The 15713-nt window shown below is 40.3% G+C and overlaps 1 protein-coding gene across 1 annotated transcript in view; it reads right to left on the bottom strand.

Annotated features, from left to right (window-relative positions):
- LOC135170672 (dipeptidase 1-like) overlaps positions 1 to 6658 on the bottom strand; it is a 137476-nt gene extending 130818 nt beyond the window's left edge. The window contains exon 1 of the mRNA XM_064136711.1: positions 6640 to 6658. The gene's annotated coding sequence lies outside the window, so the exon portion shown is untranslated. The remainder of the gene's footprint in view (positions 1 to 6639) is intronic.
- Positions 6659 to 15713: the final 9055 nt, after the last annotated feature.

Here is a 15713-nt window from a genome sequence, read left to right on the forward strand (position 1 = left end):
AGCGCTAATAGTCCACCCATAAAAATATGTATCGAGTCTGAGCAATAAAAAGATCGATCTGAATCTCTCAATCAAAGGGGAACTCGCAGGACAGGAAATACCAAAAATAAACATAATCGTAACTACAATATCGCGTGTTTCAATTATTGCCGGTCAGGGCCCCTCTGAGAATGAAGAAACAGAGACAGAAAGGGAGAGAATTGTCGAGAAAAAAAGAGGAGAAACAGTCGCACGAGCAACAAACTTATGTACACATATAGTTTTTGTTTCGTCGGTACGCGAGGAATCGCTTCATCATAATCGGTCATCCAACCATTTTTCCCTTTCGTAAGGCATATACCGACGGGTTTGAGAGGTACGGACCCCCTGGTGGGCTGATGCGACGCGGGATGCCCTGTTATATATATCTTTGCATCGAGGAATACCTCGCTGACAGCCCAAGGAATTTGATAACGCGATTAGCCTCGTTAAAGCGTCCGATCTCGTGTTAACGCTTCAGTACATCATCCATTGTTTTGTCTCACAACAATATTAATCGACGGGAAATTAAATGTATTGAATATCTTGATTAGTCCACGTCTACACATACCGGTGGAAAAAATGGAAATTGTTCGAATAATTGAATAGAAAATTCACAAGAGGCAAACGATCATGGGATTAAACACGAATTACCTCAAGTCCCATTAATTATTATCCCAGTTCGACTATTAACCTCTCAAAAAATAAATTATCAATATCGAAACCCAACTCTGGAGAAAAATAAATACATCATAAAAAAACTTTCGACTTGAACGAACCCAATAGGTGCTCCCATAATTCGTCCCCCTTTCTGATTCCCTATTTGCCTTTCGAATTCTCCAAAAACTCACTCCTGAGGGTGCGAGACGAGACCGTGGCCTCATTACCAAAGCAAATATTTTATAGTCACTGCGGAACCGTGACGAGAGCTATATGACAATCCTCTTCAAATGCAAACAAAAAAAAAAAAAAAAAACCTGCAGCCCGAGGACGAACAGATTCCGTGGAAAAGACATCCAACAGAGAGAGGAAAAGAGATTATGGGATGAGTTGAGAAGGAGTGGGGGAATTTAGGCGACAGAGGTAGCGGATAGATGATAAAAAGAACGAGAAATAAAGCCCCTGAGCTTCCTCTTTCCTGTCTCCAATCTCACTCCTCTTCTCTTTGCCACCTCTCTCACTCCTTCAATACAGCGATTCAGGGGCAGGGGGAGGGGAAAAAAAAGGGGGATGGCAATGGAGGGGGGGGGGGTACGACAGAACGAGTGGTAGGAGTTGAAAAATAAAAGGAATGCGCCTTTTCACTGCCTCTGCGATTTACCTTTCAACTCGCTTGTTTTATATCCCCCCTGGCGAGCCTCATCCCCCCCCCCTCCCTTTCCTTTGCACACCCGATGATGGCACTCGCCTCGCAACGAGAACCTAGCATGTTCAAAGCCAGATGCGCATGCGTGTGCATGAGGAAGGTGAGACGATCAGTCCTTGGTGAAAAATTAGATTTCTCGGGTTTTGTACTTCACTCAAGAGAGGATTTCTCTTTATTTTCACTCACTTTTCTTTTGAATTGCACACCAGAGTGGCAACGGGGGTGATAGGGGGGCTTGGTATAAGGTAACACGGGGGTTTATTGAATTTTAACACAAATAAATAAGGGAGGATTGAATTTTTCTTTTTTCATTTACTCGTTTGGGAGGGAAATTTTTCCAAGGGCTAAGGAATTAAGTGAGTGCTTGGTGAGAAAACTAATTATTAAGTTAAGGGGGATTAAATTTTTGCGAAAGTTTATAAGGACCGAAAAAGAGAATTATATTAGATTATTGAGATGGTGCGTAAAGCTACTAAATTTTTACAATTCGCGAAATGTGTAACACGGAATGCGATTTGCAATTAGGCCTTGGGCTTCGATGCCAACTCCACAAGAAAGAAAAAAGGTCCATTGCAACGGCTTGAAATAATACTATTTTGGTTCATGAACCTCGTGACAACGCATCCTTTAATCCTTTAACCCATGACACACCGATGAATTCATGCTGGAACAGAACCTCCATACCACCAACATAACAAAATTGATGCCGTTGATGCCAGTAGTTCCATCAATAGCTGGTGTATCCCTTGTAGATACGATTGAATCGTCAATTTGTCTAGCATTATCGCAGACGAGAAAGGCGCAATGGCACGTGGCAGTAGTCGTGTGGGTTCTTGGCAATGGGGAAAGGAATTGCAAATCGAGGTGGAGAGAATAGGCCGGGTTGACGACGACGGGTGCAGGGGGGAGAGAGAGGCAGATGAAGGAGTATGTAGGACTGAACAGACGTCTCCAAAGGATTTCGTGTATTTAGGATAACAAGCTGAGCATGGCGCTTTCGGGTCGCCTCCACCCGGGGTTATATATCTTCCATAATTTCGCCTTTTCCAGGGATATTGGTATGCAGAGCCTCTGGAGAAACTCCTTTATATTGACATATCGCAGTACGTGATCCAAATACATGGAACATTATACCGAATTTGGAACAAAAGTCGCTTGGACCATGGTTTACGGTAAATCGTTTGGAAATAAACGAAACTGGGTAATTGGGTGGAAAGAGACAAACTGGATAAGTTGTGCGATGAGATGAAATACAATGATAATAGGAGTTTTCCCGATGTTTGTGGATGAGGAGATAAATTCGACTGATTATATTGCAAAAATTTATAATATCGAGACGTCTCAATTGAAGACATTACGCGTGAATTTTTCCAATTATTTTCAACTCTAAATTAAATAAAGAGGCCCGTTATGCCTCACCAAGTCATTAAAAATCCCGGCAATTGGACTAATAGAATTCATCGCATTCCATTGGCAATTCAACACAGCAATACAAATTAAAAATGTCCTCGAAAATTTTCAAAAATTACCACCTAAAATCCGAAAATATTAATTCCCAAACGAACCAATAAAATCGAATATTTTATTGCCTCCGAAATAGCTTCCGGCGATAATAATGCCGAGTGTGTACCTCAGCAAGATAGATATCCGTTTCAAATATTCACGCCCTTTTCGCGCCGTACCATATGAATTGATGCGTTTAGGAACCCTTTAATGGGCGGACAGTTACACCAACGGGTCTCGCATAAATATCAAGCCGGGAGAAATAAAAACGAGATATGGTAGAAGTGGTATTACCGCACTCGCTGCTGGCCACATGCCGCCACTACACGTGTCACTGCAGCCCATTGGAATTATTATTTCATTACTTTTGAGTTTTTCACCAACTCCAATTTTTTTTTTCCCCTCCAGTCATTGGGTGTTTGGGCATTTTGTAATTGTCAATGACTCGGCATTTTGACAAAAATGAAATAAAAGAAAAAATATAAAAACAGTTGCACCATGAAGGTATAATAATTCGCCCCTCCCCTTTCCCGACGTATTTACGTATCTAGTTGTGACAGGCACTTCCGCTTCCGTCGAGCTCTCTTGACTCTGCTCAGTTTTTCATATCCACGTGATGTGACATGTGTTTATATCGTCCTGTCACTAGAGGCGCCTGTCCCATTTTCGACACGACCATTTAATATTTTTTTCTCTCCCTACAATTCGAAAGTCACAAAAATGCCGGAATACATCGAGAGTATTTCATCTACCCGGGGATGATGGATGACTCGATTTTGCTGGTGAAAGGCATCCCATCATCAAGCCATCAATAAAATTAATAGATTCTGGTCCAGGTGATTTTCAATGTGTCAAAGCACGGGAGAACACCCACTTCGGTTCAGCAATTTGCCACGTGTCCGGATTCACATCATTTCGACTAATTATTTCACTCACGAAGATCCCCAAGTCCTCCGAAATTCGGACGGTTAATTATTTTCAACAGATGCGGTTCAATTGTTGACGTAATGATACGACATTTACGTCAATAGACTTGAAAGCGAATTATTTTTTTGATAAAACATTCTGTACTAATGATTAAGGGTGATTAAGGATGAGAAACGCTTCCAATTAGCCGAAAAAAAATCAACATTTGTAATCATTTTCAAATTAATGATCTGCATATTACGTGAAATGATTGTCTATTAAATTGCGATTCTCTGTATGAAAAAATGAACAAAGAAAAAAAAATCAGATGATATGCCCCTCCCCCCTGCAGTAATTTGTTATCAGTCGGTAAATCGATACTCGCTAGCACGTAATATTCCCTCCCACTCGCATTGGTGTACACACAAGGTATTAGTACAACCACGGATACAAATCAAGCTGGCGCGATCAGCGGCAATTACTGCGCTTGTGTAATAACCGAGCAGGGAGCCAGAACGTTGTAATATATCCCAGCCACCCCGATGTGGCATTGCCCAGAGAAATTTCTCATTCCCTTTTAACATTCCTCCCTCTCCCACCTCGGGAGGATACGTGGATTCTTCTCCACTCTATATCACTGAACTCTTTCACTGATATGATCGGGGCTGCCGTTCCTCACCGTTTCAGACACTCGTCCTGGCCACCCCCACGAGTTATTTACGATCGATAATTAGTGGTATCTATCGCTGCCGGCGCCAATCTCTGACGCCCATGCAGACTCTGATATACATATGTTTTTCGTGGTCAGGTTAGGTGTGCGTTAATAATTGTTTCTGATGGATGTCCTAGATTTTTTGTTTTCTTAGAAAATTCCATGAACTGTCGACTGATATTTAACTAAAACTCCTCATTTCATTTGGATTATCGATCAGAACATGAGTATTGGACACTGAATTATCCAGAATTTTTTAATAATTTCGCTTTTTTCCAACGAGCTTATTTTAGATTTAATTAAAATCAGCCCTTAATCAAGATTTTCCATGAAATTAACAGTAGTGCAACTGATTATATGATATTTCCATTTCCTGTTCCATATAGGATTATTTTGTTGAACGTTTCAATTCTGATAGAATTCACAATGTTATTACTACATCCTGCAAAACACCGTATCATAAATGATATATTATATTTTTCTCTTTGCTTCTCGTCCCCAAAAAAAAATGAATTATCAAAAAATAAATAAAAGCCCCGTAAAAATATAAAAAGTGCTCGGTGTGGGTTGATGGGTGCATGCAGAACGAGGAACGAGAGACCATGAACGGTACCATCCAGGCCTTGTGATTACGCTTTGCAGTTGCAGAGGAAGCAAGGGGGGGTGGGTGTGCCCCATAGCCTCTCATTAGTGCTCGCGTGGCGTGCACAAAATAAGGGTGTATCGTCACCCATGGAAATTGTAAGTGTCGTGAGATCAAAGGGTACAGGCGTAACGCGATATCAGACGCGCTTACACTAACCCGATAGGCAGTTCTCATTCTCAGGGAGAGCCCCATAACCCTCCGGTTGCCCCACCATCACCATGAGCTGTGTGAGACGTTGAGCGTCTAGACGCACAACTCGGCGTCTTCAATGGAGGTCCAAAGTGAGGTTGTGCGATGTCACTCGCAGGTGTTCACTGAAGCTAAACACCGTTTTTGTTCGTGTGAAAATTAAGGGATTTATTGAGTCAACTTTGGATAAATCTAGATGAGGTTTTAGGCTCTTTGTCAGATTTCTTATTGATGCTCAAACCCCAAAATATCCGGCAACTTCACCCGTTCGAATATATCCGGAGAAATCCCCGGTGCAAATACAATAACCCTTTATTTGTTTCCCTAACTCCTGGCAGTGCTCTGGCTTTGATTCAACAATCTCGTCTATATAGTGGCCAAACATTGGGCCAGTAGCGCCGTCATTACCGTCACGATTCACCCTTGAGATACCGAGTTCGACCGATATAACCCCCCCAGGGCGATTGATTCCTCTTCGAATCTTTGGACACTTGGGGTCGTAGGGAGGAAACTCGAGACTGCGCGATAAAGGGTGAAGGTGTGATGAGCCAATTCTTTTTCGAACGTTGTCCAACATAATGGTAAACACTTGGGAAGATTGCTAGCAGCGAATTCACCGAAGCAAATATCGAACTTTACTTTTAGAACAAAAAAGGGAAATTCGAGGAAAAAAAATGAATTTCTAATGAAAATTAAATAGGATTAAAATGTAAGTTGGTCTAAATCATGAATCTATAAACAATTACCCCAGTGTCTTTTCTTCAATTCCACGGATATAATTAATTTTACAAAATACAAAACCGAATCAGCCTCTCCTTTTGTTATTAACAGTTGCGTTTGAAGCCAAAGTAATGGTCAAACTGGAGAAATAGTTTATTCTCAGTTTATTAATTCAAAAAATCCCGGAATTATTATTTTACTTTCAGTTGCTGGCGAACGAGATTTTCTTTTACTCTTTGAGCGAAGAAAAAGTAGCTTTGAGAATGTTCTATCATTCATCTTCATCCCTTCGTGAGCCACTTCGTGAATTAATTTCGCCACGGTTGGATAATTTAAATGTTACGTTCACAGTTTGTCCCGAGCTTTAGCGTAAAGTTTTCATCGTCACGAGATTTTAAAGTAACAGAATATCGAGAAGAGCCCCACTACCAGCCAGAATAAGGAACACAACGCATAGAACGACAATTGCAGTCAGAATAAATTGAAAAGTATTGGAGTGCACAGTGAAAGAGCAATTAACTTGAGTATTTCCTGCGAGGTGTGACTGCAGTGAAGTGATGATGAAATAAATGTACTCACCACCTGGTTCGTGTCAGAGCTGCCCTGATGCCCCGGATAAAAATCAGCAATTTGACCTGCTTCTCCAGCCTCGAGTTCTGGAATTAATGAAGAAAATTAGTTCCAAGAAATTTACTGAGAAATTATTTTCGTTATAGTTCTCTCTAGCTGAATAAATAATTCTCCTAATGAGCTTTTTTTTCTCTCAGTGTGATAATTTTTATTTGAGAGGAGGAAGAACGAGTATTGGGGTCATGAAATTCTGCTCTCAATCGAAATAAGAGATCGATCGCTCGATGAATATTGTAGGCCTTGTGCAAGCCACAACCGTATTTAGGGGGAGCTCCAGGGCGCCAGGTAATACAAAAGGAGATAATCGAATTGAAATCTCACGCGTCATGCCTCGGATAAATCGAAATTAATTGAGAGGTCTTCAGTCAGCATCCGGCTTTTGTTTGCTTTTTTAATTTGATCTTCTCTCTCTTTCAAGTTTTTTTCACTCCTCGATTTACAACGCCCCAGACACCGTACATTTCAGGGATGGCGCCGTTCGGTAGCTGATCAGTTAATTGAGGATATTTCATTTAAATTTGGTTTTCATATCCTGTTATAATTTCGTGGAACCAGCGGTTCCAGCGATCCACCGGAGCGTGGCCTTATTTTTCTGACGATAAGTAATAAATTCAGCAAATGTAATCTGCTGATGCGTAATACATCCATGAAACTGGGATCACAAACTGTTCGCTAATGGAAACAAGAACACTGGTATCCTCAAATAGGAACCGTTGGGAGTATTTAAATATTGTCACACAACTAAGTTCGCCAGTTGTGATGTCATACCCTTATACTGACTCACTATTCACTATTGTTACTGAACGATCCGGGAAAATGTCAAGCTTCCTGATGACGTGAATGAGCTTTTACTACTAAATTTTAGACAATTTACGTGACCATTCATAAATAATATTCCGACACTCCCCTAGAATGTCCTATGCAACTGCGTGTTTTGAACCCCATATAAAAGCTGACAAAACAGAATGAACATGAAACCCCGTCAAACTCACCAAAATTGCCAGTCTCGCTATCCGAAAACCCTCGAAGACCAGTTGATCTGGTCCACTATTATTCCTACGACTTTCCACATTCAGCATCCCGTTCTTATATCCCACTCAGCGTTATCCATATTATTGTTTCCATCTTTCAAAAACTATTTTTTCTCTTTGTATTCTGGCCGCGGACATCAGCCCCCGAATGGGCATCGACCCGCTTAAGTAACTGGTTCGTCGGTGTATTTATTTGCTTAGGGTGCCTTCTTTTGTGAGGGGCACAGGATCGAGTGTTATGACGACCTGTTAACCGTACCCCATCAGGCCAAATAACTCACCATTTCGCATATGTCGTGCACAAGGATGACAAAATTCAACGGTTCATTCGTGTGAAGAAACTTCATTTCCTCATGATTTTTCCCCCAAGCCCAGTATTTTCAATCAACTGAAAAATTCATACCTTTCTATCACGGAATTAATTGGCCAATCACTTGGTATTCATCCCAGCATTTATTCATTTTTTACATTTCTCTTCCTCCATTCCTCCTTTCATTCTGCAGTGAAATGCATCTTTGAATGAGGACTAACGATACGAGACTAAAGTTTTTTTCATTCTTATTACGACATTTATTTTATTTTTCACTCCCGTTGATCACAAAAGGTTGACGAGATAATGCAAAGTGTGAAGTCATTGCTGATGGTGGTTGCTTCCACGGTAGTCAGGTATCGCTGATGTTTCTTATTTATATAAATGACCAGCGGGATAACGAACATTAAGACGTTTCCCAGACGTTCGGCTAACAATCCGACTTGCGGGCTTTATTCCTCATCGATCTCTGTCATGTCGACGTTTTTAGAAACTGGAGCTGGGATTCAGAGTTCTGCTATTGTTGAATTGTCGTGAGCTTTGGTATGAATGAAAATAATCAAGGGGAATGGTAAAAAAAGCATTCCTATCTCCGGGTACGATTTTTTGTTTTCATTTGAGGCGAATCGGATAGTCGTAACGGGTAATGAATTGAGATATCAATTTTAGGTTCTCGGTTGATGAAAAAAACGCCGAGACGAGGGAATGATCTTACTATGATCCGTCATGCCTATTGTGAATTCGTCATGGGTTTGGGGGCTTTAGAAATCTTCACGGCATATCCTGCTTAGGATCATGCTCTTGTTGAAATTACGAAATGATGACTTCATTGATATTGGGTTAATGGGGAATGGTGATACACGTATTTACTTATTACTTATTGATTATTTCTTGAGAATTTAGATCTTTTTCTCCTAGAAGCGAAAGGATGTTGAAGGCGCTTTCAAAAGGTTGTTAACCAAATAGTATAAATACTTTCAACGGCGAGGACGCCGTCATCTTGGATGTTCTGTCCGATGATGGCGGTCGCCACACCTGTCAACCACTTCGTTCTTTCAAAAAATTCTCATGACTATCCATCACCTTGCAGTTCACCTTCAACTAGTTTCGTCCCATTGCCAAAACTTGAAACCGATTTCTAAGCCATCCTATTAAAAAAATCTATTGGCTCCGGTGACAGAAATAACAATTTAAGAAATTTCTTCCATCCGGAATTGACAAGATTCTCTCTGAAGGTCAAGGATCCTCCAGAAGTAGTTTCCTGATGGATCAAATGGAGCGTAACGAGAGCTAGTGAAAATCATCGAGCGAGGATAGGCATCTGGAAGCCAAGTCAATGAATATTAACCAGCAAACAGACGCTTGCGTTGGGCACAGAGACCAGAAGCAGACATAACCCTCCGAGTGAGATACTGAATTTATACTGAGAATGAGGGGAGAAGAGACAGAGTAGGAGGGTACATATTCATGACGTTAACGAGCCTCCGTCGAACGTTTAATTCCGCCAACCGCCTGAGTTGGGTTAGGGTAACTCGCTCGGCAAACACGAGCCCTAACTAACCGTACATCCCTGGGATTCCTATCTCCCTCTCAAAATTTTCACGTCTACCATTTTCATTCATTCCCCTGGTTAATGTGTGGTATGCCCCAGTGTAACTACAGTTCCCTGTTTGTCTACCTTAACGCCATCAAAAATTCCTTAAAATTTTTTATTTCAAACCTCAAATGAGAGAAAAAGCACGACCACCAAAATTCATCAACGAAAAATCAACGGAAAAAAAGTAACCATCACTTTTTGTTGTGTTGACTCTTGAAAATGTCGATTGGACGCTCGTGAAAGATTGAATTAGTTAATGGAGTGGACTGTGAACAAATGAAATTTCCAACACGTGCATTCCTGTGTGTATCAAAATGACCGAGAAAGATATATATGCATTCACCATAAGCATCCCAACTGAGTTTATACCCAAAACGTGACTTGCAACTTGGTAATTTCATCTCTGCGTGATTCCACTTGGCGCTGGGATGATGTTCAACTCGAGAGTTGTGCTCGTTTTCCATCGTTGAAAAATCATGGTGATGATTCTGGTATAGACAACAACTGTATACAGAGAGTGGTGAGGAGACAAGAAGAGAATTCGGTGAATACGCTTGAAGGAGTGACGCAGACTTTGGTAAAGGTCTACCACTTCACTATCATCCTCCATCTATGTTTCCTTTCGTGTTCGGTTGGGTATGTTTGCCTACAAACAATCCCATTCACCGGAGGATCGGGTGTATCCACTTTGGATGGCAGCTACTGGTACTGATGCATTTGGAGATGTTTCTTGATAAATAAGAGGGAATCGTTGAATATGAATGATTTGAGAAATTGTGGAACGCAGGGGGATTCCCCAGTAAATCTGCGACTAGGAATGCAAACTGAGAAACGTTAAAGACATTGAATAATTGTATTGAGTCGTTATTCGATCGTGATGTGGATATAATTTCCGAAAAAAGTCGACCTTGCATTTTTTGCTTCTAACTTTTAAAATTAAATAAAAATTGGGTGTTTCTTTTCACGTCATCACTACGAATGTCTTTAATTCCCGAATTTAGGGAATTTTCATGTGAATCTACGACTAGGAATCCAGCTAAGATCGTTTTTGAATTGTTAAACAATTGTGTTTCAGGTGTTATTCAATCGTGGGATAATTATAACGATATTCTGACTAATATTGAAAGATTGGCAAATTTTTTGTAGAAATTCTAGTTCAAATACTGTAAAAGTTATAGTAAAATAAAAATTCTCATGGTTAAATTTACATGACTACAAGGTCGACATTTCCAGAATTATCTTCCAGTACTATCTGGAATTTATCCATCAGTACATCTTTTCGAATAAAAATCTCAACACAAGAATTATATATTGTCTTTTATTTATAGTCTTATTTTTCCCGTTTTATTGACTTTCTTTTTATACATCTGACGTCTCACTGAAACCCTGAGGCACCTATATCACCCGGGGATCGATGGAGGCATCATCCTGACAGGCTTGGGCTTTTGTTTTAGTCCACAGGATGATAAGGAGTATCCGATCGATCCAACCACGTATATATCCCCCACGGAATTATAATACCACGAGCAGTGTTTCACTCGTACGAGCATTTGAGCCCAAGTGAGATGGACTCCTTGTAATACTATAGAGAGTGACAAGGAGGCTGGTGGTGTTGGTGGCGCCAGAGATAATCCTCGCGATAGTCCCCTCTTTCTTCTTCACTCCTCTTTTTTTTTCTTCCACGTCAATCAGGATTGGATTCGGGTTAGAGCTCTCTATAGCTGGACCCCGGATGAGCAGCGGTTCTCACACCATCACCAGATATTTTCATTTCCGTGAAAATGCTTCTTTCGTTAAAAGTTGGAGGAAAGATTTCACTTGTATCAACACTTTTCCATCAGAAACTTTTGACAAACTGACTGCATAATGTATGACATTCGTTTTTTATGAGATAAACGTATATTCGGGTACATCTGGAGATCTCGAAGTGGTGGAAAAGTAATTCCTAATTTAATCCTTGGCTTGGTGTTATTTTTTCACTAATCCCTGGTCTTTCAACGGATTTCTTCATTTATAAAACCAAAATCTGACAAGCGATTTGGGTTTGAAAGTAAAGAGAAAATGTAATCCGGTGATAATGGAATTGATGAAACTCATAATATTTCTCTCTTCACCACTGAGATGGCTTCATAACGTTATTTCATATTCGAGGATTCAAATTCGTGGAGATTTCACGAATCAGATTTAATTCAGAATTTAGAACGAAATAGATGAATGAAAATTTTATAAACGGATTTTCAAGGACCAAAGATGAAAGAAGAAAGTGTATGCAAATCCTCAATGAGAATACGAAAAATCCAGCGTCACCTGAAAAAATTCTGAATCCCAGAAAGATGAAGAATAATAATTTTCGATCGCACGTAAAGTTGTGAGAGCAAAAAATCCAGTCTGGAATCTGGCACAACGTGCGAGTCCCGCCCTCACCAGCAATTCCACTGTACGACACTCTTGGACGTGAGAACAATGGGGTTGGATACGCGAGGCACATAGGAACAGAACGAGAGGGATCAGAATTGAAAAGTCGAGTGGTGAAAATTCACGAGGCTGGGAAGGCGGAGGAAAATCGTGGGAAAGCCAAAACCATCCTGAGAATTATTAAAACGTCGCTGTCGCCATCAGAGAAAATATAGAGAGCATAATATATCTATGGAGCACCGTCTGCAGTGAAATATAACGAAATAATATTAAGGTATATCCCTAGAGAACAGATTTTTCGTACGATTGTCTCCCTATCATCCCTGTACAATGTCGATATTAATCCACAAGTATCGAGAATAATTTTAACTAGTCGCACAACACTGCTGAATGCCTTAATGAGTATTTGATAGACCATTCTATTGGATACATCCTAATTTATGATCCATTCTGAGGAGGAAGATTTTTCAAAACGTTTTTCAACATGAAATATTCAAAAAATCCTAAAAATGTCCATTGAGGAGGGTTGGATTCGTGAAATTGGGTTTAACAAAAAGAAAAATCCCATTCATTAATTTCTAAAAATTATAAAATTGGAAGAAACTAATTCCTCATTAAGAATCCGTCATTTTTTGCAAAGAAAGTTGAACAGAATGCACGATAGCAAATTTCCTTCTAAACCACAAAAATAATCTTAAAATTATCGTGATGATTTTTTGATGAATCTACTCATTAGATGCTTTCCAAAGTAATTACTGTCTGAGGAACGACGAGACCTTTTCTCGTAGCATTACACCGGTGGATCCCTGTCCTCATTTGATAATTAAGTTTGAGTTTGTATATATACTTGCCTCAAGGTGTCCATTGCCCTCTTTCCTCCCTCGATTGTGTTAGGTGATCTCCTTAATAACGCCCAGCAAGTTGTACATCATGAGTTTAAAAGTCCTCACGGGATGATCAAAAACCTCAGAGGCAAGTAATGCCAAGTGGGAATGAGATGGAGAGCCATTGGAGCCTCCTCGATTAATTTCTCTTTGGGGCTCTCTCTATCTCACCGTGGGCGAATTTCAAGCTGACGAGCGTCTCCGGACGTGCTCTTAATTAATAACCGAGGCAGCTGCCCTCCATCGCTGACGTCATTACCATCAGGGGCCTTTTTGCTTAAACGAAACCGAAAAGACAGAGATGTAAAACAGAAAGAGATCATTTTCTATAGTTTTTTTGTATTTTTTTTCTCCTCATTTTATCATTCACGGATCTTTCTTTTAAAAAACTGAGTCACTTGAGATATTGCTGGGCATACATCATCGCGTGCCACCAACGGTGAGCTTTATCTGTCTCTAATGAAGTTGTACAAAGCCCTTATGGGGTGTTGGGGTCGTAATATTGGTGGTGAAGAGAATAGAAATTACTTGACTTCGACGAATCCTCAATTGTAAAGTACTGATTGGAAAATATCTCCAAAACGCCATAGAATTTATTATTGTAATAAAAAAAGCAAGGATGGAGTGAAAAAAATGAGAAAATTTATATCGACGAATTTTTGTAAAAAATGTCACAACCGAAAAAATTATTCTATTGCTTTTCTTCGGGAAAATAAATTTTAGTTGAACTAATAAAATCTCTCACAAGATGTTTTACAATCTTTTTTGTGGAGATATTCTCTCTCCTCTTTTAAAAAATTAGAAAAATGTAAAAAAAATGTATAAAGACGACATGCCATGTCATGTCCACAGCTTCACGGTACATACCTCGGAATCCAGCAAAAAATGAATCATCCTCTCGATGCCCAGCAATCACCCACAAATGTCTCACTCTCGAAGTGGCCTCAACTGGGGATAATGATATTATCAGCGCCATCTTGATTCACCCCGTGAGCATACTATCATCATACGTCAAGTCGACGTGGCGAATTCACCGTGTATATTTTTCCCCGTGCCCCATGTGCACACAGTTACACATCTGAAATATTTATTCTCTTCCCTCTGTGTCATCATTCTTCATGTCTCTCTCTCGTCCTCACCAGCCCTGTATCTCTGCTCCTGCTATTTTTTTTCTCGCCCCATGGGCAATGGTACTTCGTTTATTCGACTTTTTGCACGCTTTTTATCTGAGCAGTTACAAAGTATGATGATCCAAAGTGCCAGGCCGTGATGGAATCATCGTGGCACCTGACTGTCAGCTCCAACCGCGAGCCACTGGTGTGAGGCATCGACACAGCGTATGGTCCGCCCGGGGGGCGAAGAGGGGCAACAGCATTCGTTACGCTATAGGCTCGTTCTTTTGTCTCTTGTGAAGTTTTTGGTACAATTGTGGAGACGATTTTCTTCGATTCCCCCACTTATTTAGACAATACACTTTGAAGATTTTGTTTGTCTGGTCATTGTTCTTGGAAACAACAACGAGAGGTCTAATAGCACTGCACTTTTATGTGAGATAATTACCAAAAAAATATGTCGTAATGTCCTGCGTAATTTGTTACTTCTCACTCACTTACACGGCACTACTGGGGGTGCTAAGTAGCCAGGTTCCCTCTATAGCTGACTTCACTAATACTGGACACCTACAGTACTCAAGCCAATGTGGGCTCGTGTGAGTGCATGTGTGTGCACGCCTTTGTTTGCCAACGCAAAAATAGCCCCCTCAGCGGTATTTATTGTTACCGAATTTAATCGTCCAGTATGCACTGAATTTACCGGTTAATCGCGAAAACAATTAAAAAAACACTTGTATCCATTTGTGTGGTCGGTATTCTCAGAAAAAACACAATATTTAGTAAAACTACACTGTTAAATGAGATAATTTTAAAAAAAATATGTCGAAATATCCTGCGTAATTTATTATTTCTCGCTCAGCCACACGACACTACTGAGGACGCTAAGTAGCCAGCGTCCCTCTATAGACGGCTTGGGTAAGGCTCAACATCGACTGTACACAAGTACATGTGGGCTTGTGGGAGCATATGTGTGTGCACTCCTTTGTTTGCCGTAATGACGAAAAGCAATCGCCTCACAGGTATTTATCGTTGCCGAATTTAATTATCTAGAACTCACCAAATTTTCCGTTTCCAAACAGTTTTCATTTATTTATTTCGTGGATATTCTTAGAAAAAACAACACAAGGCTTAATAAAACTGCTCTGTTACGTGAGATAATTATGCTAACAATATATTGAAATGCTCTCATGTAGTCACAAGACGCTACTAAGGACACTAAGTAGCCCGCTGCCCTCTATAGACGGCTTGGGTGAGACTGGACACCTACGGGATCCAATCAAATGTGGGCTTACGGAACCCCGTGTACAGTCTTTTGTTGGCCGTAATGGCGAAAAACTGTCCCGTTGAAGGTATTTATTGTTGTCCAGTTTAATTGTCTATTACGCACTTAATTTTCCATTTTATCACGAGAATAATTGAAAAATAATTTTTATTTGTATCTCGTTATTATTATATCGTCAAAGTTTCAGTGATTTTCTCGTCGGTGTGGTGTATTTACAGTTTATTTTGTTTCTAGCGTTGAGCTTCGAGGTGGTATCAATTCGCCGTGTTTATTTGGACACAAGCATTTGCCCGGCCGCGATGTGTATCGTCTCGTGTTTCGTGATGTAAGGATCATCGTTGAGTGAAAAATAGCTGTTCCAAGGTATGGAGAGAATAATTAGTTAACGAGGA

Source organism: Diachasmimorpha longicaudata, chromosome 2 (genome assembly GCF_034640455.1).
Source record: "Diachasmimorpha longicaudata isolate KC_UGA_2023 chromosome 2, iyDiaLong2, whole genome shotgun sequence".
Classification (NCBI taxonomy): Eukaryota; Metazoa; Arthropoda; class Insecta; order Hymenoptera; family Braconidae; genus Diachasmimorpha; species Diachasmimorpha longicaudata.